The sequence below is a fragment of the Mauremys reevesii genome, linkage group 3, assembly GCF_016161935.1.
Source record: "Mauremys reevesii isolate NIE-2019 linkage group 3, ASM1616193v1, whole genome shotgun sequence".
In the NCBI taxonomy this organism is placed as follows: Eukaryota; Metazoa; Chordata; order Testudines; family Geoemydidae; genus Mauremys; species Mauremys reevesii.
Window position 1 is genome coordinate 111,220,712 of NC_052625.1, and position 26,820 is coordinate 111,247,531.

A 26,820-nucleotide genomic window follows, 5' to 3' on the forward strand; every position below is an offset into this window, starting at 1 on the left:
GCCTGTGATGTTGCCTCCCTGTTTGGCCATGGTTATAAGTGGGATATTTTTGTCTGAATGGGAAAACAAATGGATTATTTATTCAATCCTCAAACCTCCCCTGGGCAGTAACATGTATTCCTGAGTCATGGGTTTTATCACAGGCTGAAGAACATTTTTGTGGGGACTCTTTGTTAAAATGAAAAGCAGGACCAAAGTCTACTTATCAAAATTGGATTGGGTACAAAACCTGATAGATTACCACTAGTGTGTTCTTCCCAGACCAGTTACAAAGAACAAACTGAATTCTAGCTCCTGTCTGATTGGACCAAATCCCCTTTTGGTATTTTTATTATAAAGCATGATTATTGGCAGGCTTCTGGAGTTGTTCTTTTTTATTATTATTTTATTTTTTGTTCTTTATATTCAGCAGGAATGTGACAGGTGAGAAATGTGTTTCTGCTGCGGTACAAAGTATTTGTTTTCTGCTGAGTCTATAAGATTCTATCTAGCTAAAATAATGAATGTGCAGAATGGCTTGTCCATAAAACTGTAACAGAAGATGAGGTCCGTATTATCTCTATTCATTACAGTGGCTCCAACAGTCAGTTAAGATAAAACCTCTGCTAGGCGCCAAAATGATTGGTTCCATTTCTGGAAATGTAACATTACATACATCCAGTAATTTAAAAATTATAAATAGAACCTGGTGGAGAATGGTAATTCCATTTCATGCAGGATTTTGAGATTTCAAAATCTGGGTTTATTCCGATTTGGAACCAACATGAAAAATTCAGCACTTTTCCATTAAGTGGTATTTACACCTGGCAGGCAGCTCAGTGGCTGGAAGCCTAACTCAGCAGGCTACCAAGGAGCCATGTAGGTGAGCTGGCAGGAAACTGGCATATCTCTGGCGGAAGTTCATAGAAATTGACATGTTCCAGTGGAACATTTTGATTTCAATTAATTGGCAAATTCTGGTGGAAAAAAATGGTTCATCAAAATTTTCCAGCCAGCTCTAACTATGAGTGCAATCAGTGTTTCTGAAAATCAGGAATATAAATTCAAGTTATTATGGCCCCGATTTGGAAAAATACCCCTGTTCAGAAAAGCATTTAACCACGTGCCTACATCCTGGTGGTTAGAGCACTCACCCAGGATAATGGAGACTCAGGATCCAATCCCCGTGCTCCCAATGACTTGCTAATTATTTAATCTACAGTGCAACAGCAGAGACTGAGGAAGCCCTACATTAGACTATCCCATTGCCCAGTGGTTAGATCATGCACTTGAAAGGTGGTAGATCACTGTTCAAATCCCTTCTCCCACTAGGCAAAGGGGAAACTTGACCCAGAGGATTCCCACATCTCAGGTGAGTACCCTAGCCACTGGGCTAAATGTTATAAGGGAGGTCTTCTCCTCCCCCAGACCTCACCTCATCTCTCCCCCCAGGCTTCTTGCTAAAATGGCATAGCTGCCTAACTGAAAGACCCAGTTGCTGACTATGAATTGCTAGCAGAGGTAAGTGTCCCTCTGCAGCCTGGACTAAGAGGTGTAAGCAGAGTCAGAATGAGCTCTACCCTGACATCTGGTGGTGAGCTGTGGAAAAGGACTTCAGGGGCTGATCTTGTTTGCATGGGCACACCCACCCCACCTAGCATGATGGGACTGCTTGCCCAAATGGTCACTTTAGCTGCTATGGGACCCCCTCATTTCTTTGTTATTGGGGCAGGAATAATAAAGTGTTCTTATCCTGGTTATGTGAATCAAGGACAGTAGAACTGTACTTGGTATTTTATGATGGGGGGGGGGACTTGCCCTCAACTAAGTAGCACTCACTAGGCAAGACACATGGGTTCCAAAGCCTAATAAGTTGAAGGAAGTTCAGGACAGGTATGGGCTGGGGTTGGAATACTACTGTGATCATGTCTCTTTCTGCTCGGTAATAATAGAGCTAATTTTGACTCCATTAAGAGTCTTGTTACATGCTGCAGGACTAAAATCACTGATACCTTGGTTGAAGCATTTAACCTGTTTGGGGCAGGTGGTTCTGAGTGCACCAGCACTGAGGCTCCCCTACTAACAGCTGAAATCACTAAAGAGATTAAGTTATTAAGAGCTGAAATCACTGAGAGCTGTGTTAAGTTGGAAGGAGGGGCTGAAGACATTGGTGAGCAGCTAGCAGGAAGGCTGGTGGAGAGGTATGGCTAGCAGGGCAGCTAGCAGAGAAGAGCAGCTAGCAGGGCGGCTAGTGGAGAGGCATGGCTGACAGTGAAGACTGCAGCAGAACCCCATGGAGAGGCATGGCAATTGACCGTTGATCTGATCAGTGGAACATGTAAGATGCCCCCCATACCTCCACCCACTTCCACCCAGGCTGGGAGGTAAACTCTGTAGATGAACTTCTGAACTCTGGGGGCTGCACTGACCAAGGACAGAAACTGTGGGTGGGGTGACTGTTGGGCTGCTGGACTTAAGACCCGGAGGGGAAAAGGACACTGCCAAACTTACTTGGGGGTGGGTCTTTTGCTCATGGTTTGTGTTATGAATCCTGTTTGTGGTGTTTCCACAAAATAATGCCACATTGTTTCTCTCCTTTATTAAAAGGCTTTTGCTACACTCAGACTCTGTGCTTGCGAGAGGGGAAGTATTGCTTCTTAGAGGCACCCAGGGGGGTGGTATGTAATTGTCCCGGGGGGGGGCACAAGCTGGCTTTGCATTGTGTTATTGAAACAGAACCCCATAGATATTGAACCCGGCCCTTGTTGCTGACAGCTCTGATGGGCAGAAGGGTTACAGAGGCCTATCCCCTTGACAGGGGTAAGGCTTAGCACACACTGCTGTCACTGGCATATGCCATTGGCTACTTTATGCTTAGACTGTAATTCACAAAAGCCGGTATGCTAGTCAGGGAGCTGCTTAAGCTAGCCAGTGGCATATAAGGCACCTATCTTTCTGCAGCCACACTGTATAGGAACCTTGGTGCCTAACGCAGACTTTGTGAGTGCCAGTGATTTTCTAGGCACCTAAAAGTTAGGCACCGTGATGCTCAACATTCCATGCCTAATTCCTTTTGTGCATCTAGGCCTCTGTCACATAACCCTGCTCAGAGAAGACCTGGGCTAGGCCCCTAGGGCTCAGAACATAGTGAACACTGGTGGTTGCTGAAGCATTGTGCTAGCAAATATTTAGGGCTGCAGTGCTAAAATACACAGGCACAGCAGCGTGAGTTAAGGACAAGATTTCTGCTCTCACTATGAATTTCCTGTCTTCTGCTGTTTTTAACTGGAGCCTCATTTTCTGTCAAATGTATTTGGAAAGTTTAATAATGTACAGCCTGAGCTAAAGCATTTGTGACCTTCATACTAAGGTGGTTGTACTCTACAAAGAACTACGTCATCCTTACAGATGTTCCTTTGTAAGGCGGAGTGCCAGACCGATGTGGCTGGCCAATTTCACAGTTTACAAGCAGGCACATTAACATTGACATTTCAACATGTGTTTTTCAAATGGTCTGATGAGATTAGTAATTATCATGTAGTGCCTACTCTATTAATGCAGCAAAGGAAAAGGGAGATCCACTCTGGATTCAGTGAGGAATGAGAACTGAAGTGGGATTCATCTGGAGCAGATTTAGGCCACCACTGAGTACTTTTGAAAAATCCCATGAACTGGTAGCCACCAATACCCAAAGAGTTAAGGTCTTACTCAAGCCATGGTTCAACATATCCAGATTCATAGACTGGTCATAGGGGTAAGAAAATTGAAAGTTGCGGGAGAGTTGTGTGGTTTCTTTTACACCATTGGCATAATTTAAAGCTGCCACTCTGCTGGGGCCAGGCAGCTGAAGCTGAGTGAGCCATGCTGAGTTACCTGTCGGCCTCTCCTCTCCACCATGCCCAAGGTGCTGTGGGGAGATTGTGCCCATAATCTATAACCCTCTTGCCTTTACCCTCTGGAGAGTTACAAGAAGTCAATTACATTTATTTAATAGAGAGCAAGCTCAGGTTTCTGTTCAGTTGACCATTCTACTTTCCATTCTTGTGGGCTAGTTGAGTGGGTCACCTCTTCTGCCTAGTAATTCTTATTTTAAACATTAAGGGACATAATGTCTTCTCCACTTCCATAGGAGAGGAGAGGAAAAGCTGGTGGATCTGGATGTGTATGCTGCACATGGCATCTTCCCTTTTCCCTTCCCTGCAGGAACCCCATTGCAGATGCTTGAGTATTGATCTGTGTCTGGGAACAGGGCAGACCAGTGGTTGTGAGTGGGGCTGGAGAAACAACTTCCCTCATCAGCATTGTCCCCTCACTTCACAATCCCATGGGACAAAAGCAGATAAATTAATACTGCAGTATCAACTTTCCTGGTTTTCCTCTACACAGTGTAGTACCCTCATCCCCGCAATGGAGATCTCTTGGTGCAGCAGCCAACATGAATACTTCTGACAACACAGCATCAGATAGGGCTGAGTAAAGCCTGGTGTAGTATAGAAACCTCCATTCAGTTGGCTCTGGGTTCTGTAGATCTCCAGGGGTCTGCATAGATCACAGTGAAGCCATGGATTCCCCCATATCCTATTGTATATTTACTACTGTTTTGTACAGTCTAGTTGTAAATGTTCCAAGTGACAATGATTCCACCTCTTCGTTAAGAGAACTGAGCCACAGCCTATTGCATCTCACTAGCAGGAAATGTATCCTGACCAAATTTTAAAAGCTAACATCAGTTAGTAGCATTTTCCCATCCTTGTTGACCTTGAGCCAAATGGAACATTTTGATATTCAGGTAAATATTACAATTAGAGCTGGTCACAACTTTTCCATTGAAATATTTGTTGATAGAAAATGGCTTTTCAACAACAGGAAATTTGTACCAAAAGAAATTCCAGTTTCATCAATATTTGGGGGTGGGGATTCATTAAAAAAAAACACACACACACACAAAAACCTGAAATGTTTGGGGGTTTTAGCAACCAAAAAATTGAAAAATTCTATTTAAAAAAATGGTTTGCCATTTTTAAATTATTATTATTATTATTATTATTATTTTCATGCTGTGAGATTTTTGATGAAAACCGTCAAAGATATTTTTTAACAAAAACAACAAAATTGGTTTTCCTCAGAATTTTTAGTGAAAAAATAAAATAACTTCTTCCTGGTCAACTCTAATTGTAATGTATGTCCTTTACAGCTAGCTAGCTGTATAACTTGCAGCAGTATTTAGAGTTTAGTTATTACAAAATAGAATTATGAAAAGACTCTATAGAATTTAATAGAGAATTATAAATTTTCTGTTGACTTTGAAAGCAACCTACAGAATTCTATGGCAACGATATAATATTTTACTACATTATGTAAGTAATTTCAATAGAAGCCTATTTAATTTCCATAGAATCTGGTTGGTTTAATCCAAATTATGTTCTAAAGTCAATCTTTCCAGACTACTGAACCCCTTTCAGGAGTCTGATTTGTTTCGCGTACCCCCAACTTTCACCTCACTTAAAAACTACTTGCTTACACAATCTGACATAGAAATACAAAAGTGTCACAGCACACTGTTACTGAAAAATTACTTACTTTCTCATTTTTACCATTTAATTGTAAAATAAATGAATTGGAATATAAATATTGTACTTACATTTCAGTGTATAGTATATAGTGCAGTATAAACAAGTCAGTGTCTGTATGAAATGTTAGTTTGTACCGACTTTGCTAGTGTTTTTATGTAGCCTGTTGTAAAACTAGGCAAATATCTAGATGAGTTGATATACCCTGTAGGAGGACAGGGAATCACGGAAGATTTTGTTACGGCCTAGCTTAGGCAGCTCCGCTTTCTCAGCGCCCGGTTATTGTAGGGCACGGCATGCTAGTTCCAACCTGCCATAACCGGTTGGAACCGCTGTGTGGAAAGCCCCTAGGCTGTCAGCCAAGGGGGGCGGCCCCGGAGGGTGGAAAGTCCCTCTTGCATAATGCATTAGCTAATTTGCTACCGTTTATATAAATATGAGCATGATTTGTGTTTGCTTTTGGACTCCGTACCAGGCCGAGCTCCAGGGTGCTGGGTTCCCCGCCTCCATGACAGCAACGCTTGGAGTCCCCGTTGTGGGTGTGTCACTTTACCTTCATTAAAGCCAATAACTCACAGTGTGTGTGGGCCTTGTTCTTGCAGAGCACCTTGGGAGGGCCTACGACCTCTATATAACCTAACATACCCCCTGGAAGACCTCTGCATAACCCAAGGGTTACATACCTCTTGTTGAGAATCACTGTTCTAGAGAACTTTTACATCAGCATATTAGGCATGCCATAAAATGATATAAGAATGATAAGCTAAGCGTATAGAATGGTATCTTGCTTCTATTTACAGTTACTAAAAATATCACCCAGCAATTACTTTTTGATGTATCTCCACTGGTCTTGAATATTCTGGATTTGGCCAATGACACACTTGTCACCAGGACTTCATTGTGGGTTCCTAGTGGGAATAAAGGCCTACAACTCCTGTCTCAGGAGTTGAATTGAATTGAATTGAATCTACTGGCAAGTGGGGGAGAGAGGAGAGGATTATGTCTGTAAGTAACATCTGAAAATTGAGTACACATTGGTTGGTTTGTCATCTCCCAATCAAAATATCATCATTTCTACAGGAAGAACAGCCATTATGCATAAGATGACCAGTAAACCAAGCATAGTTAGATATCTAGCAGTGTCATAATAAAATGCCTTATGAAGAACAAATAAAAAGTTACTGTAAGAACTGGCAATCTTGGAAATGGCATTTTGAATGTAGGACATAGACCTGCTGCCTGCATCTGGGAGTGGTATCTGAGTCTTGTTGTGCTTCATAGTCAGTTTTATCCTTCTCTCAAACAGGAAAAATTCCCTATAGCATCCAGTCATCCTATGCTATGTTAGCAAACAGATATACTGGCATATCCCAAAAGTCTAGATGGCCAGCTTGGCAGAAAGTGCACGCTATATAGGATTTTAAAGACTGTCTTAGTTGAACAACATTATGAAATGGCTTGTATGAAAGTTACTGTATGACCTGATTGGCCAATGAAGATTCCAGTCTTGGTTATGTATGTTACATACCGCCCTATCATATCATTGCCTTTGTATCTACTGGGATTGGTTCTGCCCAAGTATCCATGTGCCCTTTGACAATTTTTTGAAGATGCTGAGTTAGGAAGGTAGTGTGGTACAGTGGATTGGGCAGGCAGTAGCCTAGCATCATGAGGCCTGGGTTCTCTTCATGGCTCTTCCACTCGCCTGCTCCGTGACTTTGGGAATATTGCTTCCCCTCTTATCGGTCTCTTTTATTGAGATTATAAGGTCTTTGGAGGAGAGAGTGTCTTTCACTAGCTACGTCAGCATTGCAGGTGGGGGTGTGAATGGCTGTCCATGTAGGTGTACCTGCACTAGCTGTACTCTAGCAACCTCGCTAAAACTATGAGTGAGGATGCCCTGGTGCAGGTGTCAGCATGGGCTGTGCAAACACACCTGACCCTCCTGTGTACGTAGTTGCTTGTGCAGCTGGCTCTGAAGCCCACAGTGTGGCATCCTCGCTTCTCTTTTTAGCAAGCTAGCTAGAGTACAGCTAGAGTGGGTATGTCTACACATGCTGCCATTCACACCTTGCTGCCATTTAGATTTACCTTCCGTGTTTGTTCAGTGCCTAACACAAAAGGCCCATCTTGGCTGGGCCTTTACCATCCTACCGTAAAATAAGTAGTAATCCTAATAAAATCTGTAGTCACTCACAATGAAACAAAAACAACACACAAAACACACCACCCGTTGACAGAAATTGCACATTTTGTTTTACCAAACAGTTTCACTGTGACTCACTTTGTGCTGCTCTGAGCACATTGCTTTAGTTTGCTCTCTCACAAGCCAAGTATCAAGCATTGTGCTCAGAAAAAGAGCAAGGACACCAATAGCGAGGAGCAAGACACACAACAATCCAGGCCGAGCATTGGGATTTTTTTTAACCAAGTACTGCATCTCACTGATAGTTATAAATAGGCAGTGGTGCTTATCACACTCTCACTCACTGGGAAAGAATGTAAACCAGCCAAAGAATGAAACACAGAGGAAAGCTGCCTCAATTGTATTGGAATTTAAATAAAAAAATACTTATCTGTTAGACTCAGAGTTTCTTGACCTTATGAATGATGTGATGCTTTATATATAAAAATGTTAAAAGGAGATGATGTCACTGCTGAAATGAGGCCTTTTCCCTTTCATCAGCCTTTAAAGGAACTCTCCTAGCTGACCAAAACTGTGTAGTCATGCTGCATTCTCTCACAATGTGCCAAGTTCATATAAGGACCAACCCAAAGGGCACCTTCAAAGCCAATTGAACAAATCCACTCAGCATACACGGTGCAGAAAACATTAATCAACAAATTATCTCAATAACTCATCTACAGAAATAATTTGCTAGTTTAATTTTTACATCAGAGAGTAGAATCTAGGAAAATCTGTGAATCAGCATTCCAGAAATCATAGGGAACATTGGGAAAGGTGCGGGTATTAAAACAAGGCAGCAGAAAGTATGGTACTGGGACCCAGGAGCCCTAGATTTTTTTCCCCAGCTCTACACAAACTTGTGTGACTTTGACGAATCAATTAATTTCTCCACATGACAGTTCACCACCTGTAATGCAGGTATAGTAATTCCTCACAGGGGTATCACTAGGATAAGTTCATGGTTTGACATTATGACAATGAGAACCTGTGATGGGGCAGAGCAGCCCCGCACTGGTACAGCAGGAGTTAATCCTTCCTTCCTAGCAGAGGAAGCCACACCCCGGAAGCTCTGCTGGGCATGCTCCAACTGGAGATCAGATATAAAAGGCTGCAGATCAGCTCAGTTTGGGCTGACTGCCGGAGGGGAAGGACACATGCTGCTAGCTCCTGCAGAGGGAGGGCCTGCGAGCCAGGATCTGGGAGTCAGCCAAGCCAAGGCATTGCCTGAGACCCTGACGGAGGATAGACCAGGGGAGAAACTGACCAGAGGACCCCTTGCCGCAGAGGTACTGTCGTTCCTGGTAGGAAGTGACCCAGGGGAACTATAGAGATAAATGGTGTTAAAGCTGTATTGCTGCTCGGTGCGTTGCGGGCAGATCCCCGCTGATCGAGTGGCAAGGAAAGCTTGCTGCTATCAGGTCCCTGGGTTGGGGCTCGGTGGAGAGGGCAGGCCTGAGCCCCCTACCCCTTCACCCCCAAACTGTGTGGGTTTGCATGGACTCTGGCCACTAGGCCACACTATCCTGCTCGAAAGGGGGTTTGCATGGACTCTGGCCGCTAGGCCCCCCCAGACAGGGGGACAGTAGAGAAGAAGGCCGAGAGGCCGTAACAGGCCGCCCGCAGAGGGGCAGCCACAAGGATGGGAGGCGCGGACACCCCATCCTACCCCTTCCACAAGGGGGTGCTGCGGTGACAGGCCCACCACAGAACCATAGAACATCCTGAAAATAAATAAATTGATTAAAAAATAATAAAAACTCATTCTACCGGTGGGTTAGGAGACACCTAATATTTCTGCGAGTACTAGTGATCTAGCCAGGAATCAGATCTCTCTTGCCAGTCCAAATGCAGCCAAAGGAGGCGGGATGCCTAGTAGTCTCTCATGTCTGAGAGTCAGGGATGTGAATCATTTTGAATGCTTTCTCTGGATTTCACTTTTTCTTACATTTGCAGTGGGGAAAAAATGAATCATCCAGTTCCATCCTCAAATTTCTCCTGTCACACTATACATTCCTCCAGCATGTTTGAAATGCTCCTAGTCAGGTAGAAGGTATAGTAGCTCCATTTCTAGAAGCTGAATCACTCCAGAACCCATATCTTCAGCAAAACCAAATTTAAAAAATAAAACCTGGGCTTTATAGGAAAAACGTTGGTCAGAGCTTTTAGACTATATAGGATATGGATAAGCCAAAAGTGAATACCTAAGTACCATACTCTAAGAGCTTTGAGGTCTGATTCTGTAGGAGAAAATATATTTACCTACATTATTTCAAACTTTAACTATGTCACATGTAAGATATGTACAGACCCAGAAGACAGAGCTATTTTAAAATGAGATTTTTCAGCTTGTTTTGGCAAGATAAATCTCAAAGTGTTTCAGTCTTGCAGTTTGAGAATACCCAGTCAATCCCTGCCTTTACGGGAGTTTGGGAGATATTTTCTTGAGAAATGCCAGAAGAAAACTCCTTTGAATCATGAAGTTCCCTACAATGAGTGGAATATCCAGGACAAAAATACTATTTGCTAATCCGTATGGTTTTGTTTAACTCCCCCTTGGGAGGCTGTCTTCTAGGGTGTTTTGTAGTTTTTGAAGTCTCCTAAGACTCTTGCTAAAACCATCCTTAATCTCCGGGACAGCTCAAACAAGTAATATAGGAAAAGGTCCCTTTTCCCTTTGGAATTCAATAGTGCGCTGGAAATCCTTCCAGAACTCCACAATGACTACAAAGAGGGACTCTGCTTTCAGACTAACATGGTTTTAGTGGAAAGGGATGCCAAGTAAGAGGGTCCCTAGAACTGAAGTAATTCCCCATTCAAAACAGGTTAGAAGAAATCTAAAAGAATCTTTCTTCCCCATAGACCTCTTCGAGGAGTTGAGGATTCCCTCTTACCTACAATGGGAGGAGACTGAAGCAGAGGTGTTGGATTTTTCCTAAAAGTGGGGTGGGGGGCACAAGGTCTTGCCACCTCTGTGACCCCACCTCTGTATCCCCTCTTTCCCCTGTCCCCTGGCCAGGCTGGAAGCTGGAGCCTGTCCTGGGTAAGAGCAGCATGGGGAGCCCAAGCACCTGTGGGGAGCCATGGACCCTCCACTTGCCTGGGATTGGAAGGGTGCACGAGCAGCCCCTGGCCTGTGTCTCCACCCCCTGGGCTCCCTGCCCAGAGCAGGTAGAGGGTCTGTGGCTCCCCACATCTTCCCGCGTGGCTCTTATCCCAACCTGGCTTTGGCTTCCAGCCCGGCCTGGGGCGGGGCCTTGGGGGCTGAAGAGCTGCAGCCAGAACATGGTAAAAGCCACCCGGGCCGCTGTGGGGAGTCACGGACCCTCCACTTGCCCCACACAGGAGACCCGCAGGGCAAGGACACAGGATGGGGGCTGCTCTCAGGCCTCCCAACCCCAGGCAGGTGGAGGGGCTGCAGCTCCCCACAGCAGCCTGGGCTCACCAGGCTGCTCTTACCCAGGCCAGGCTCCAGCTTCCAGCCTAGCCAGGTGGCGGGGTCTGGGGGGAAGAAGTGGGGCAGGAGGCTGGGCTAGTGGCGAAAAGTGAATGGGACAGGTCCATCCACTTTCAAAAGTGGAGGGCCATGGACCCTAGGCCCCTCCGTTCCGGCACCCCCTAGACTGAAGTTATCTTTGCCCTAGCAATGGAGATTAATGTAAATGCCCAATTGGGTAAGGTGTTGCCGACGGCCCTCAACTCTCATTGTAAAATATGGGTTTTAACATGGCTAAATGTAAATGTTTACCTCTAAGAACACAGAATGTAGGCCATATGATGGGAGACTCTGTCCTTGGAAGCGGTGACTCTGAAAAGATTTGGAGGTGGTGGTGGATAATCAGTTGAATGTGAACTCCAGGTGTGACTCTGTGGCCAAAAGGATTAATGGGATCCTGGAATGTATTAACTTCTCTGCTTCTACCTGAGATTCCCTTATTTTGCCTCTATATTTGGCACTGGTGTGACCACTGCTGGAATATGCTTTCCTGTTCTGGTGTTCACAGCTCAATAAGGAGGTTGGCTAATTGGAGAGGGTTCAGAGGAGAGACAAGAAAGATTAAAGGATTACAAAACATGCCTTGTAGCGATAAATTCTAGGAGCTTAATCTAGTTATCTTAACAAAGAGAAGTTCACAGGGTGACTTGATCACAGTCTATAAGTATCTACATGAGGAACAAATATTTAGCACCAGGCTCTTCAATCTTGCAGAGAAACATATAACACAATGCAATGACTGGAAGCTGAAGCTAGACAACTTCAGACTGGAAATAAGGTGTACATTTGTAACAGTGAGTGATTGATTAGCCATTGATACAATTTACCAAGGGTCACGGTGGATCCTCCATCACTGACAATTTTAAAATCAAGATTGGATGTGTTTCTAAAAGATCTGCTCTAGGAATTATTTTGGGGCAGTTCCATGGGCTGTGTTATACAGGAGGTCAGACTAGATGATCACAGTGGTCCCTACTGGTCTTGGAATTTATGAATTGATTTCATTGTGACATGAGGGAATGCAGCACCTCAGAAAAGGTGCTCAGCATTACATAGGATCAGACCTAATTCCTTTATGGGCTGTATAAGCAGCATTATAGGCTATATAAGTAGGAGTATTGCCAACAGATCGAGGGATGTGATCATTCCCCTCTATTTGGCATTGGTGAGGCCTCATCTGGAGTACTTTGTCCAGTTTTGGGCCCCACACTACAAAAAGGATGTGGAAAAATTGGAAAGAGTCCTGCGGAGGGCAACAAAAATGATTAGGGGGCTGGAGCACATGACTTATGAGGAGAGGCTGAGGGAACTGGGATTGTTTAGTTTGCAGAAGAGAAGAATGAGGGGGGATTTGATAGCTACTTTCAATTACGTGAAAGGGGGTTCCAAAGAGGATGGATCTAGACTGTTCTCAGTGGTAGCAGATGACAGAACAAGGAGTAACGGTCTCAAGCTGCAGTGATGGAGGTTTAGGTTGGATATTAAGAAAAACTTTTTTCACTAGGAGGGTGATGAAACACTGAAATGGGTTACCTAGGAAGGTGATGGAATCTCCTTCCTTAGAGGTTTTTAAGGTTAGGCTTGACAAAGCCCTGGCTGGGGCGATTTAGTTGGGGGTTGGTCCTGCTTTGAGCAGAGGTTTGGACTAGACGACCTCCTGAGGTCCCTTCCAACCCTGATATTCTTTGATTCTATGATCCTTTAGCATAAGGCCTCCCCAAAGTTAATAAGTATAAAAATGGAGGCCACTTACAAGTACCAGTGTAAGTCATGGTAAAGAACATTACTGTAACTGTATGTGGGTGCAGGAGTTATCAGTCCTTTCCTAAGCAGAGCTATTGTCATATTTTGCTAATAATTGTCCCACAACATGCAAGTACCAAAAAAAAAATCTTTTCTTAAAACAAATAGTGACATTTCTATTCAAATAAATGTAACTGCAGACAGGAATCCAGGGGTAGGATACAGTACATTTATATGAGCAGACTATCTTACATCAAAGTACTACATGCTGTTCCCAAAATGTATACACACCCTTTATACTTGAAAGCTATGGGCTTTGATCTCTATTTCAGAGTAAACCACAGTCAGGTCTAATTTCCCTTTCTTCTACATTTTAAACTTCTCAAAACTGATGTCAGCAAGTTCTCATCCTCCCCTGCACCTGGGGAGAGTGCAGGCCAAAAAAAGGGGGTGGAACCAGCCCAAAGAAAGAGGTGTTCCTTGGTTGTCTGCTTACTTTGCTCTGGGAAAAGAAAGTAGATACTGAAGGAAAAAATTGGGTAAAGCAATCTTGTCTAAGAATAGCACCTGCAGAGTGCCCCTTACTGCTGCTTTATTTCAGTGTAACCTCAACACTTTTTGAGGATTAGTCAAGTGCAGATGTTGAGAGGAAAAAGTCCACAGCTAGGGAGTGTCTACTGTAGCTGTTGGTTGGGTGCACAGTGGAAATGTAACAAAACCTTTGCTTGCAGGAATTCCAGCCCAGTTTTGCAGACCTAGCTTTGGCTATCTGACATAAACTTGTGAATCTTTTGAAGCTTGCCATTAAGTGCAAAGCAGTACTGAGGCATATCTCTACCTATTAGAGACCTATTCCTGTGAGGTGCAGAGTCCCCACCCCATCTGCCATTGCCTTCTCTGAGTCCAAAGTGCTGAGCACCTTCCAAGATCAAACCCTGTATGCCCAGACCCTGCAGAGAACACACAACCAGTGCACATAGTTACCAGTCAGTTTGTACTTTGTAATAGTAACCAATCAGAACCTGCCAGATCATCTATCTTAGCTGTGTGCACACACACATCTGTCCCTGGCCACATGGTCGCAGGTTGTTCACTACCTCTGTAGCACCATAGCCATACTCCTGGACCTGTTAGGTATCACCTCAAAGGTATTTTAAAATAATATTGGAAGAAAGACTATATCTCATGTCGTTGTTATATTTTCTTTGCTCCTGGGGTATGCATTTGTATTTTTGGTAGTGATTAGGCAAGCACAGATTTTAACTCTTGGATTCCTTTCAGACATGCTCACTATCTCTTTTATGCTCTTTTGCTGATTTTACCTCTTTTCATTTCTTTTGAAACCCAGAATATTTATCATTTTATGAGAGAATTTTTAGAAAGTACTGGGAGTAAAAATGGTCCAGGGGCCTTGTGGGTAACACTAAGGATTCTCATTTACACAAAACCCCTTTAGCTTACACTACTCTGGCACTACAAAGGGGCCTTAAATTGAGTGCAACTCTAATTTAGAACACAGGGTCCTTTACACTGCCAGAGTGGTGTAAGCTAATGGGGCTTAGTGTAAATGAGAATCAGGTCTACACTGAAAAGTTAGGATGGCCTAGCTATGGCATTCAGGGGTGTGAAAAATCCACCCCCCCTAGGGTTGTCAATTCTGGTTGGATGTACTCCTGGAGGTTTCATCACCTGACATAATATTTAATTGAATATTCATCTTTAATTCCTAAAGACTCCAGAACAATCCTGGAGAGTTGGCAACCCTAATCCCCAGAATTTGGTAGCTAGGCCAACCTAACCCCCAGAGCAGATCCAGCTAGTTTGATGGAAAAATGCTTCCACCAACCTAGCTATCATTGCTCAAGAAGGTGGAGTTCCTACAGCAACCTTCAAACCCCTTCCATCAATGAAAGCATTGCCATGGCATAGCTACAGCTCCTTTGCTGTGCTGTCATAAAGCCCGTAGTGTAGATATGGCCTTAGTCTCCCCAGTGAACTCTGGTATCCTGGCTTTCCCTTCCATATCAGAATGAGTTCACTCTGCTGAGGAATGAGTGCCAGTTCAAGCCTCCCTTATACCTCATAATTTGACCTCAAAACATGTTGTTCTGCAACAAGTATCTAAAACTTCAGATGACTGTGTTCTGCAGCATTCACTTCATTCAGAAATCTTTGCTCTGACTTCTCTTGTTTCCTTCATCAGTTAAGCCCCATCAGCACTAGGCATGAACTATATGAGCCCACAAGAATAACTATATGCAATTTTTCTGTGAAGAATGATGTGTATGACCATGATTATTAGATTCAGATCCCAGTCCGGATCTGAACTTCATTGCTGTTCAGGAGTGTTCTGTGGTTGGGGTGCTGAGCCATCTATTTTTTTTTTCTGGCATAATTGTGTTGTGGAAATAACAGGCCTGTGTCCTCCAGCATGACCCTGAAGATTAACGGAGTTTCATTTCTACAGCTTCATTTTTGTTTAAAAAAAGTCAGCAAAATGAAAATAAACGAATGAGTATTCATCTGGAAATCTAAGAGTATATGCTGAGACCGCTTTTACATAGCTAACGGCAACAGCAAGGTGAAACACAAAATGAATGCAGCAGGATAACACTGGATCCATTCAAATCAAATTTCACACTGGTCAGTCTGAGCAGTACTAACTGTGTTCTGCCCTATTTACCCAATGTGTAGATAGCACAACAATGTTTTTACCTCAATGACAGATAGTATTGGAGTGAATATAATTCAAGTAAAATAACTAGGTGTTCAGTAATATGCTGTACTTCATATAGTCTTTGATGCTTATTCTAGGCTTCTCTTCTTTAGCAAGGAAGTTATGCTGACATGCTGAGATAGTCTCTCCCGGCTTGCATCAGGGTCATACACATCATTCCTCTCAGATAAATTGCATCCAGTTATTCTTGTGGGCTCAAATAGATTGGATTAATTGCAGTACAGTTCATGCCTAGATAACATTCTGGAAGAGAATCAAGATTAAACATAGTCATTTTCCATGGAGAAGGACACACACAGCAAAACAGATGCAGTTTGAGTCCCAGTGTCAAAAATATTATTGTTTAATATTTAGAGCCAGATTCTCAGACTCTTGCAACAAGCTGGGAGCACCTTATTCTCACAGTGGACCCATTGATTTCAATGGGACTATTTGTAGAGAACAGTGCTGTTCAATGTGAATAAAGATGTCAGAGCCTGGCCCTTAGATTGCAGTAGAACAAACCCTTCTGAAATATTCTGGGCCAGTTTGTCAGCAGCCCTTGCCTGACCCGCAAGGCTTGAGTGGTGCACAAGAACCTTCTCACTCTTTTTATGGCTATATAATAGGGGTTCACAGAAGCAGTCCCTGTTCTCCCTCCACTCCGGGAAGTGCTGCTCCCCTCCTTTTACGCTGAAAAGGAGGAAGGGCCATAGGAAGCATTGTACTTCCCAGAAGCACAGTCTCTCTGGTGGCACCCGTACTCCAGCCCCAATTCATGGCAGTGGTGGAAATGCCATGGTCTAGCTTGCTTTTTATGTTCTGACCATCTGAGGGTAACAACTTCCAATCTTTACTGATCTTGGCTGGAGCCAGCCTAGCAACCTAGGAGTTTACGGGCTTGTATCACTTGTATCCTATTACCAAACACTCAGCCACCTTGTCCCCAGGAGACTTCAGCTGTTTCTACTTCCCTTTCTTGCATGATTTACTTTCTTGTTTTCCCAAATAGCTAGGTTTTTTTATTTAAAAAAAAAACTATTTTCATCCTTTCCCCTGAGAATGAACAGTTGACTTCTTTTTGATTTGTGCCTTTCTTTCCTATTGTGAACTGTAGCCAGTTTTTCTTTGTGTGTGTGGCCCTATCCTTTACATCTGCTTAGCTTTCTGTCAACTCTCACCAACCCTGCAAATGCTAAGGAATTTTACCACATCTCTTGCATATTCGCCCAGATTGCTCCAAATAAGATTTCCCAGGGGTAGTATTTGCTATCAACAAATGACGATATTTCCAAATACAGGGAGATATCAACAGTATGGTTGCCTTGCTCAGATACTAGTACCTCAGACTCCATGGCTCTGAACCCAGACCTCGTCTTTGTGAATACTAAAATATTTCCAGGTTCACCTGGTTATGTGATTGGGTATGATAGACCCCTAAGAAAGTGCATTCCATCCACAGAGCTCTAGACCCATGAGAATATTTAAAAAAAAATATTACATACTTTTTCATTGTGCTCTGGGACACATTTATCAAGTGTAATATGACTCAGAACAAAAATCTTTACAGACAACTTGGCAGCTATATACATGTCTCTGAAGGGTGTGTTTCATATATGTGTCTAAATGGAAATGAAATGATGAGCCTCCCTTGAATGTTCAGAAAGTGAATATTGGGCCCAATTTGTATTCATGCCTGATGCTAATAAAATCTAGATGTGAGTGTGCTGAGAGGTTTGTTCCCAGAACAGTCACAATACTACACCAGAGTGTGAAGACACAAGGAAGAGCTGCTGATGTAAGTGTAGGGTAGGTGTTAGGAGAATGGTAGTGACGAAGTTGCCTCTATGACTGTCTACTTATTCATCACAAGTGTTTTGAGAGGACAAACCTATGAATCCCTGGCCTCAGTTTTTCAGGCTAGGCAAAGAGAGCTAATGAAAAGGAAATTTCACAAAAGAAACATTTAACTGGTATTCATTAACACAAACAAACAATCCAGCCATGGCTAACCAAAAACTTGCGCGCGCGCAGCTGCCGCAGCGCGCAGCGCGAAGCGCAGTGTAGCGCAGCGTCGCCAGAGGAAAACCCTCCCAGCGCTCCCCGCGCTGTCCCCCCTCCAGGCCCCTGTGACAGCGCTGGGCAGCGCTGGGAGCCTGGGGCTGGGCTTTTACTGGGGCTTTTGTAAGGCGCGCGTTGCAGCAGGCGCAGAGTGTGTGTTCACACACCCTGCAGCGCTGCAAATTTGTAAGTGTAGCCAAGCCCCATGAGTATTTATACCCACCTCTGTGCACAGCCCTAGTGACTGTTACACAAATAACCGTGTGGAGATCTAAAAGAGTGCAAGACAAAGATAGCATAAACCCTTGTAAAGGCCTAAATAGTTGTGCAACACATATAACAATTGAGTCATAGGCAATATTTCATTTCACCAGCTTATCCAGCTGCTCCTGCCTTTGTTGATCACTGTCTTTCTCTTGGGAATGTAACTGGACTTTAGGCTTAATCATACAGAAACCCATCTAAATTCCCTACTGTTTCCTGTTTGTTACCTTAGTTTTTATAATGTTTTTATTAAGCTTCTTAAAAATCCCTTACCAGGATCATCTCTTAGTGCCAGATTGTGTCTGTAATGCACTAGCCCACCCTTGAGGCTGTGTGGACTCCAGGGGAAGTTTGGGGATGGATTATGCCAGAGTGAGACATGACCTTCCCCGCCATGCTGCCCACTGCTCAATTTGCTTGTTTTTTATTTTTTGCCAGCTGAACCCTCCTAGCTGCAAACAATCCAAAGTATTTGAAAACAATTCAACAAGCAAATGCAAGCAGAAACAGAAGCTAAATTAATCTGATAAATTACTCTTTCCAAATTATTTGTTCAATCCTACAGGTAACCAACCAAAGGGGTCAACTTGCAGTAGCTTCAGAAACTGGACAGGAGTAATCAAGAAATTTGGACCTTGACAAAGAATATTTGGTCAACATATACAATCAAGGCCCAGACTCCAGGCAAAATAATACAAAAATAATACCAATAAGGATAATAAGTAAATAAAATGATTTCATGGTCCATTCAAAAGAGTCTGACGGTTTGGATTTGGCCCGCGGTTCGCCCATTAACTTCCCTGGCTTAGCACCGTGTGCTTGATTCAAATAGTCAAACTAGCCTCTCACATGACTTTCTGTAGCCCATCACCTCGGTTCTGTTTTTTTCTAAGTGTCTCCAACCTCTACCAATCTATAGCTCTTATACTGTGAGTTCAGAGATGCAGGAGCAGTGAAGAGATGAAGGGAAACAGTGTGGTGGTAACTTGTGGAGGAACCTGAGCAGTGGCTTGCTGAAAACAATGTGAGATTCCAGAGAGAATGTGTACTATGTAGTACAGAATCATAAAAATGTAGGGCTGGAAGGGACCTCAGAAGGATGCACTGGACAGGAACAAGTATACCCGGACCATCCCTGACAAGTGTTTGTCTAAACTGTTCTTAAAACCCTCCAATGACAGGGGATGCCACAGCGTCCCTTGGTAACCTAGTTTAGTACATAACTATTCTTATAGTTAGAATTTTTTTTCCTAATATCTAACCTAAATCTCCCTTGCTGAAGATGAAGCCCATTATTTCTTGTCCTACCTTCAGTGGATGTGGAGACCAATAGATCACCGTCCTTTTTAGAATAGCCCTTAACATATTTGAAGACTGTTCTCAGGTCCCTCCTCAGTCCTTTTTTCTCAATTTTTTTTAAATCTTTCTCATAGTTCAGGTTTTCAGAACCTTTTATCATAAGTGCTGACTCCGAAGGTGCTTTGGGGCTGGAGCACCCACAGGAAAAAAAAAATAGTGGGCAGAGCTGGAGAGGCAAGAGGTGGGGTGGGGCCTTGGGGAAAGGGGTGGAGTGGGGGCAGGAACTAGGACAGAGCAGGGGTTGAGCACCCCTGGAGAAATCAGAAAGTCGAAGCCTGTGCCTTTTATTATTTTTATTGCTCTCCTCTGGATTCTCTCTCCAATTTGTCCACATCTTTTTTTAAAGTGTGGCACCCAAAACGGAACACAGTACTCCAGCTGGCCCTCACCAGGGCAGAGTAGAGTGGGACAAATAACTTCTATGTCTTAAATACAACATTCCCGTTAATATACTCCAGAATGATATTGGTCTGTTTTGCAACTGTATCACATTATTGGCTCATAGTCAATTTAAGATCCACTATATCCCTCAGTTCCTTTTCAGCAGTACTACTGTCTAACCTATTTCCCATTTTGTATTTATGCATTTGATTTTTCCTTCTTAAGTGTAGTACTTTGCACTTGTCTTTATTGAATTTAACTTTGTTTTCTGACCAATTCTCCAATTTATCAAGGTCATTTTGAATTCTAATCCTCTCCTTCAAAGTGCTTGCAACCCTTCCTAACTTTGAGTCATCCACAAATACGTATGCACACTCCCACTTGGTTCTCTATGTCATTAATGAAAATATAGAATTGTACCAAACCTAGGACAAACCCCACTAGATAGGCCCTTCCAGTTTGACAGCAAATCATTGATAATTTCTCTCTGAGTACCATTTTTCAACAGTTGTACATGCATCTTATAGTAGTTTTATCTCAATCATATTTCTCTAGTTTTCTTAATGAGAATGTAACATGTGACTATGTCAAAAGCCATACTAAAATCAAGATATATCATACCTATATCTCCCTCCCCTGCCCCATCCATTAGGCCAGTAACCCTGTCAAAGAAGGAAATTAGGTTGGTTTTTCATGATTTGTTCTTGACAAATCTATGTTGGCTATTCTTTTTCACCCTATAGCTCCTTTCTTCCACTTAGAATGCAAATTTCAGAAGGACTACTGTCACCATTCACCTGATTCTTAAGATGCCTTCACAAGGTTAAGGAAAGATTCCTCATGCACCAGGAGGTGATAACATACTCATGTGCCTAAGGACTGTGAACTACCTAAAGACCAAGAATCCTTTGAAACAACAAAGACAGACTACAGCAATGTCCTGGTTACTCTGAGACCAAAGAGAATTGGTACTCAGAAGACAACAAAAACAAGCAAAGGTGCTGGAAACAAGCCACAACTGATCCTTAGAAGTGCAAGTTATTTTCTAGCCTGTATATAATTTACCTTGATGCATGTTACATCTGCATAGTTAAGAAAATGTGACTTAAATTATGACATTCCCATATAGAACTAGATTACAACTGAACCTTCCAAAATGTGTGAGCGATTTACCATGTGCACTTTTGTAAATCCGTCCCCTCAGTAATTATCCCTGTAAGATTTCGGAAAATTCCTCAGTAAATGAGTCACACAGACAAATGATACTTATTCATTCAACGGACAAGAAAAAAATCTATGTGTTTGATGGAGCCAGATCACTGGACCCGTCTGCAATATAATTTCAACTATGCCAGTGTATGGCTGGTTGGCACGGACAGTGGTGTCAATGTTCTAAAAACTTTATACATGGCTTTAAAATGTGAGCACTAATAAGATGCATCAGACTTCAGGCCTGAAAAGCCTCCTATTGAGCGGGGGAATATTGACAGGATTCTCCTTCTCTCTAACACCTGGTAGAGACTACTTCCCAGATGTACTCCCCAGCTATCCTTCTCCTCAGGCCTCCACAGGCTGTCTGAGAGCTCCATCACTGCGATCAAGAAGCAATAGACTCAGAAAGCTGCTGCCCTTTCACAACTGGCTGATGGACACAAAGAGACAATCATTTTGTATTTTAAACTTCCATATCACTCATACAGTCTTGATCATACTGCAAACCAAAAGCCGAGTCAGAACACAGACACCCCAAACCGTGCTAGACAGGCTCCTAAAATCACTTGCCTTCATTAACTTGAAAGCACAAACTTTTTTAAAGCTAAACAATATATTCTCCCATAACTTGTCAACATTTAGTGGCATGCATTGTTGTTCCTTTGCCACACTGCTTTGTAGGTATCTGGATCAGACCAATTGGGGAAAAAAGTGCACTTTAAGATGAAGCAGCTTTTGGAAAGAGAACAGCACATTCTGGGCACGTTACAAGAACTCCAAGGCAAGAAAGTCTTTCTTTTTATTTAAAGTTAAAGTAATTGGGGATTGGGTTTATGATTTGTAAGTGATGATGTAATGGAAAAAATCTGACTCTTTAATCTCTCACTGCTGGGTAGAGTCACCTTTTAGCTGATCCTTAGTAAAAATGAATTGTAAATCAGTTCCCTGCCTTACTGCCATACTTACTACAAAAGCATTTTACTGCCTTGTCTTTTTTACCTTTGATCCCAGTGACAAATCTGTAAATGTTTCCTTTTTCTCTGCCTAACAGATTTGCCACCTTGTTAACTGACCAATCTTGGACTGTCTCTGCTCCCCTTTAACTCTCACTATGACTCTCCTCTGCCATCACCACTGTCCTTCTTGCCTAGTGTAACCTCCATTTCTCCAGCCTAGTATACCTCCTCATACTCACATTGTGACCCTTTCACCCAGACAAAGATACACATGCTAAGATCATCTTCCTTGCCCAGTGCTTTGAGCATGTCACACCTCTCTCTAAATCTCTCCACTGGCTTGCCTTCTTTGACTGCATCAGATTCAAGCTTGCGCTGAAGGCCTTTTAAAACTCTGCTTCAACTTACTTATTTTTATCATGTAACCTAATACCCATTTGACACCACCAGCTGTTCCAACCTCAACCCTGTTTACCCATTTCTCCCATAGTCATTTCCATGCTTTTTTTCTATCCAGCCTTTTAAGCAAGGAAAGCTGTCCCTAACTGGTCTGAAGGCAACTACCCTCTCCTCCTTCAAAACTACTCAAGATAGTTAAATCCCAGGCAGACTGCAAAGAGCTACAAAAGGATCTCTCAAAACTAGGTGACTAGGCAACAAAATGGCAGATGAAATTGAAGGTTGATAAATGCAAAGGAATGCACATTGGAAAACATAATCCCAACTATATAAAATGATGGGGTCTAAATTAGCTGGTACCAATCAAGAAAGAGATCTTGGAGTCATTGTGGATGGTTTGCTCAAAACATCCATTCAATGTGCAGCAGCAGTCAAAAAAGCGAACAGAATGCTGGCATCATTAAGAAAGGGATAGATATCATATTGCCTCCATATAAATCCATAGTACACCCATATCTTGAATACTGCACGTAGATGTGGTCACCTGATCTCAAAAAAGATGTATTGGAATTGGAAAAGGTTCAGAAAAGGGCAACAAAAATGATTAGGGGTACGGAACGGCTTCTGTATAAGGAGAGATTAATAAGATTGGGATTTTCAGCTTGGAAAAGAGACAATTAAGGGGGGACATGACAGAGGTCTATAAAATCATGACTTGTGTGGAGAAAGTAAACAGGGAAGTTTTATTGACTCCTCATAAGACAAGAACTAGGGGTCACCAAATGAAATTAATAGGCAGCAGATTTAAAACAAACAAAAGGAAGTATTTCTTCACATAATGCACAGCCAACCTGTGGAACTCTTTGCCAGAAGATGTTGTGAAGGCCAAGACTATAACAGGATTCAGAAAGAACTAGATAAATTCATAGAGGATAGTTCCATCAATGGCTATTAGCTAAGATGGGCTGGGATGGTGTCCCTAGCCTCTGTTTGCCAGAAGCTGGGAATGGGCAACAGGGGATGGATCATTTGATGATTACCTGTTCTGTTCATTCCCTCTGGGGAACCTGGTATTGGCCACTGTTGGAAAATAGGATACTTGGCTAGATGGACCTTTGGCCATACTGAGTCAGACCATTCTTATGTTCTGATGTCCTCCTTCAAATCCCTCCTTAAAAGGCACATTTACCAAGATACCTACAAGAGGTTAGGTGGAAGAACAAGGGGATAATTTATACTTAAAAACCTGAAACAAAAATCTTTCTGAACCTGATTCTCATTTATCCCAGAGACCCTTTACACCCCTCTAGCATGTAAAGGACACTTAAAGAGTGTGAATTACATCACTCATTCATATTCATGTGGAGATTATTCATCATTATTTGCAGTATGGTAGAACCCACAACATGCTAGGTGCTGTCCAGATATATTGGAGTGTAAAACACTCCCATCCATTTTAAGGCCTCTTTACACTGCCACTGGGATCTAAAGGGGCCTTCATATAAATGAGGATCAGTAAACTATAAAGCCTCCAGAGCAGGGCCTGTGCACTCCTATATGTGCAGACTGCACCTAGCATGGGATTTGGGCTCTGTATGTGCAAAGAATGGATAATAGCAATAAGAATAGGCTTTCCTCTGGCTTTGGTGCTTGTTGCTAATTGAGCGGCATTATTCAACTGTTGGTCATGTGGCATCTCAAAAGAGAGAAAAATACTTTGCCTGTGTTTGGCTTTGCTCTCCAGTCTTCATAGTGTGCATGGGCTACAATCCATGTATGTGAATAGGGTGCAGTATATTTCATACCTACTACTTTCATTTCTCTGAATTCTCTCACATGGTGTCCTAGGTTTCACCTCCACTCTGAACTTTGGAGCTTAGATCTGGTTGCTGCCACCACCCAAATCATTTAAAACAGCTGTTTGAGTCATTTGAGAAACTCTGTCTTCACCTCCAAAATCTCTCCCTCCCAAGTACTTGGATCTTAAAACCAGGAAAAAATCAATCAGGTTCCTAAAGATTTTTAATTAAGGAAAAGGTGTAAAACAAATACCTCTGAGAGATTACCATACAAGCTAGTCTCACAGACAACAGATTCAAAACACAGAGGATGTTCCCCTGGGCAAAACCTTAGTTACACATAAGAAAACCCAATTTGATTATCCCTCTAATGCAAAAATACAAAGTCACAAAAGGAAATAAACATGAGCTAATTCATTTCTTTTCTAATACTCACTACCCTGGGTGATTCCTTGATCTTTTTCACTCCAGCACAGAACTTAATAAACTGACTAAACAAAGGACTCTTCTCTCCTTCCTAGGTAAAACATTTTGTCCCCCCCATTGGTTCCTCTGGGCAGGTGTCAAGTAGGTGAACTTCTTAATCCTTTGCTGTCTGCTTATGACACATGGTTCAGAGAATTTTGTTTTCTAAATAAGTAGTAATCATCAGCTTAGTGGACTAGTTTTTTTTTATGCTCGGTTATTATCCATGTCTCACTTGTTAACTTGTCCTGGAAAATACTTTTTCCTCTGCTAGATGTTGGGGGAGGGGGACCTGCAGGGAAGATGTAGAAGGCTGAAGACTCTCATCCCAAGTTAATGGCAAAACCTCATTATCTGTAGGCATTTGTCCTTGCCTATTACTGTACTTCTGTTAAAATCAAGAAATGTATAGAAACATCCCCGTGTCAAAGAACAATTCCAATGATAATGTGGCAGCTGTTATGGATTAAACTCTTTCAATACCAGGTCAAAGAATGCAACTTTTGGAAACAGCAACCAGACAACTGAGCAGAAGAAAAAGAAAGGGAGAGAAAAGAAAAAAGTAACAAAAGTGGAAAGGGAAGAAAGGTAGCAGAAAGAGGGTGCAATTTTTCTTAGAGAGCCATCCAGAGGAGGCAGTTGGCATGGAAGAAGATCACTGTGTGACAGGTTTATGAAAAATAGACTCAGGATGTTAATCATCTTTACTCAATAAAAATAATGTGCCGAATACTGTTGTCAGTTATATGCATGCAACTCCCTTTGAAATCAATGGGCATTGCATCTATCTAACAGAGAGCAAAAGTTGGCCCAAGATCTCACTTTGAAGGGATAATGTTGGAACTGCCCCATCTTAATGTATTCATTTATATAAGATTCAAAATCCTTAACTTCCCAAACAGCTATTTGGAGACACACAAACATATGATTTGCTACACTGGCTCAGACCATTGGTCTATCAAATCCAGCATCCTGACTCCAGCAGTGGCCACTAATTGTGTTCAGAGAAAGGTGAGAAACCCCTACAATGCACCTAGACAATTGTGCAATGCTCTCATGTGGGAAAAATGCCTTCCTGATTCCTGTGGTGATCAGCTTGTGCCCTGAAGCATGAGATTTTGTTACCCCTAGCTCAGTACATACAACTTCAGAAGCTATTAATGTTCATAAAATTATTCAGTGTTTTCTGAAAGCCAGACACCATATTTAACTTGATGACCCCCTATGGAATAGACTATCTGCTCTGTGAACTGCTAAGTCTTTGTATTGAGTCTAAATTTACCAGTCATCAATTTCATCAAATGACCCCTTGTTCATATCTGGATTTCTGCATTTATGAGATGAAATGTGTTGGTGGTTTAGAAATAGCCTTCCCACCTCCTCAGGTTCCACCAAAAAAGAAAGCCAACCCTGGGAGGTGAGTGTAGTAAGGCAAACATTCAAATGAGGAAGAACTGTTTCCTGACTTCCTACAAACAGCTGTGCACACAATAAAATCAGGGAACCAATTCTTGTCTGCAGCAGGACCAGCCTACTAAGAAACATCCTTTTGCCAGATGGGTAAAATGAGTCAGTAGCCAGAGAATTAGCATTTCACCTCTGGGCCTTCACTCAGGTCTGCAGTGCATACAACCAAACCGCTGATTTACTCAGGGATCCTGGTTATGAAAATGGCCTGCAAAGTGACAGGCAGTCTGAAAGCTAGCAGGACTGAACTATTTTCTTCACTCTGAGGTGTGTGTGAGAGAGAGAGAGAGAGAGAGAGCTCACTGCTGGCTAGGCATGACATATTTTTCAATAAAGCACAGGTCCATCTGTGTATAAATACTGTAACGTCAGTTGCTAGACCCCTTTGTTTCCTATTCTTTATATGGGGCCAGGTGGTCCTTCTTGTAAAAAAAAATAAAAATCCACAGGAAGGATCCAAGGAGAAGGATAATACTGCAAAGTTTCCTTCACAAAGTTTTTCCAGCTCATTCCATTACGAAGGGGAAGTGTTTGCACACCATACAGAAGATATCCCTTCTGTCAGGTGGTGTCACCAGCAGCAAGGGCCAGGTTCAATATGCAGGGGTTCCTCTTAACATTACAAAACAAAAGTAGCTTGAATCCACACCTTGAAACCTGGGAAACTAACTACCTCCCTGGGCACCTCTAATAAGCAATATTTCCCCACTCACAAGCACAGAGTCTGTGTATGACAAAAAGTTTTGTTAAAGGGTGAGGGAAAACAGC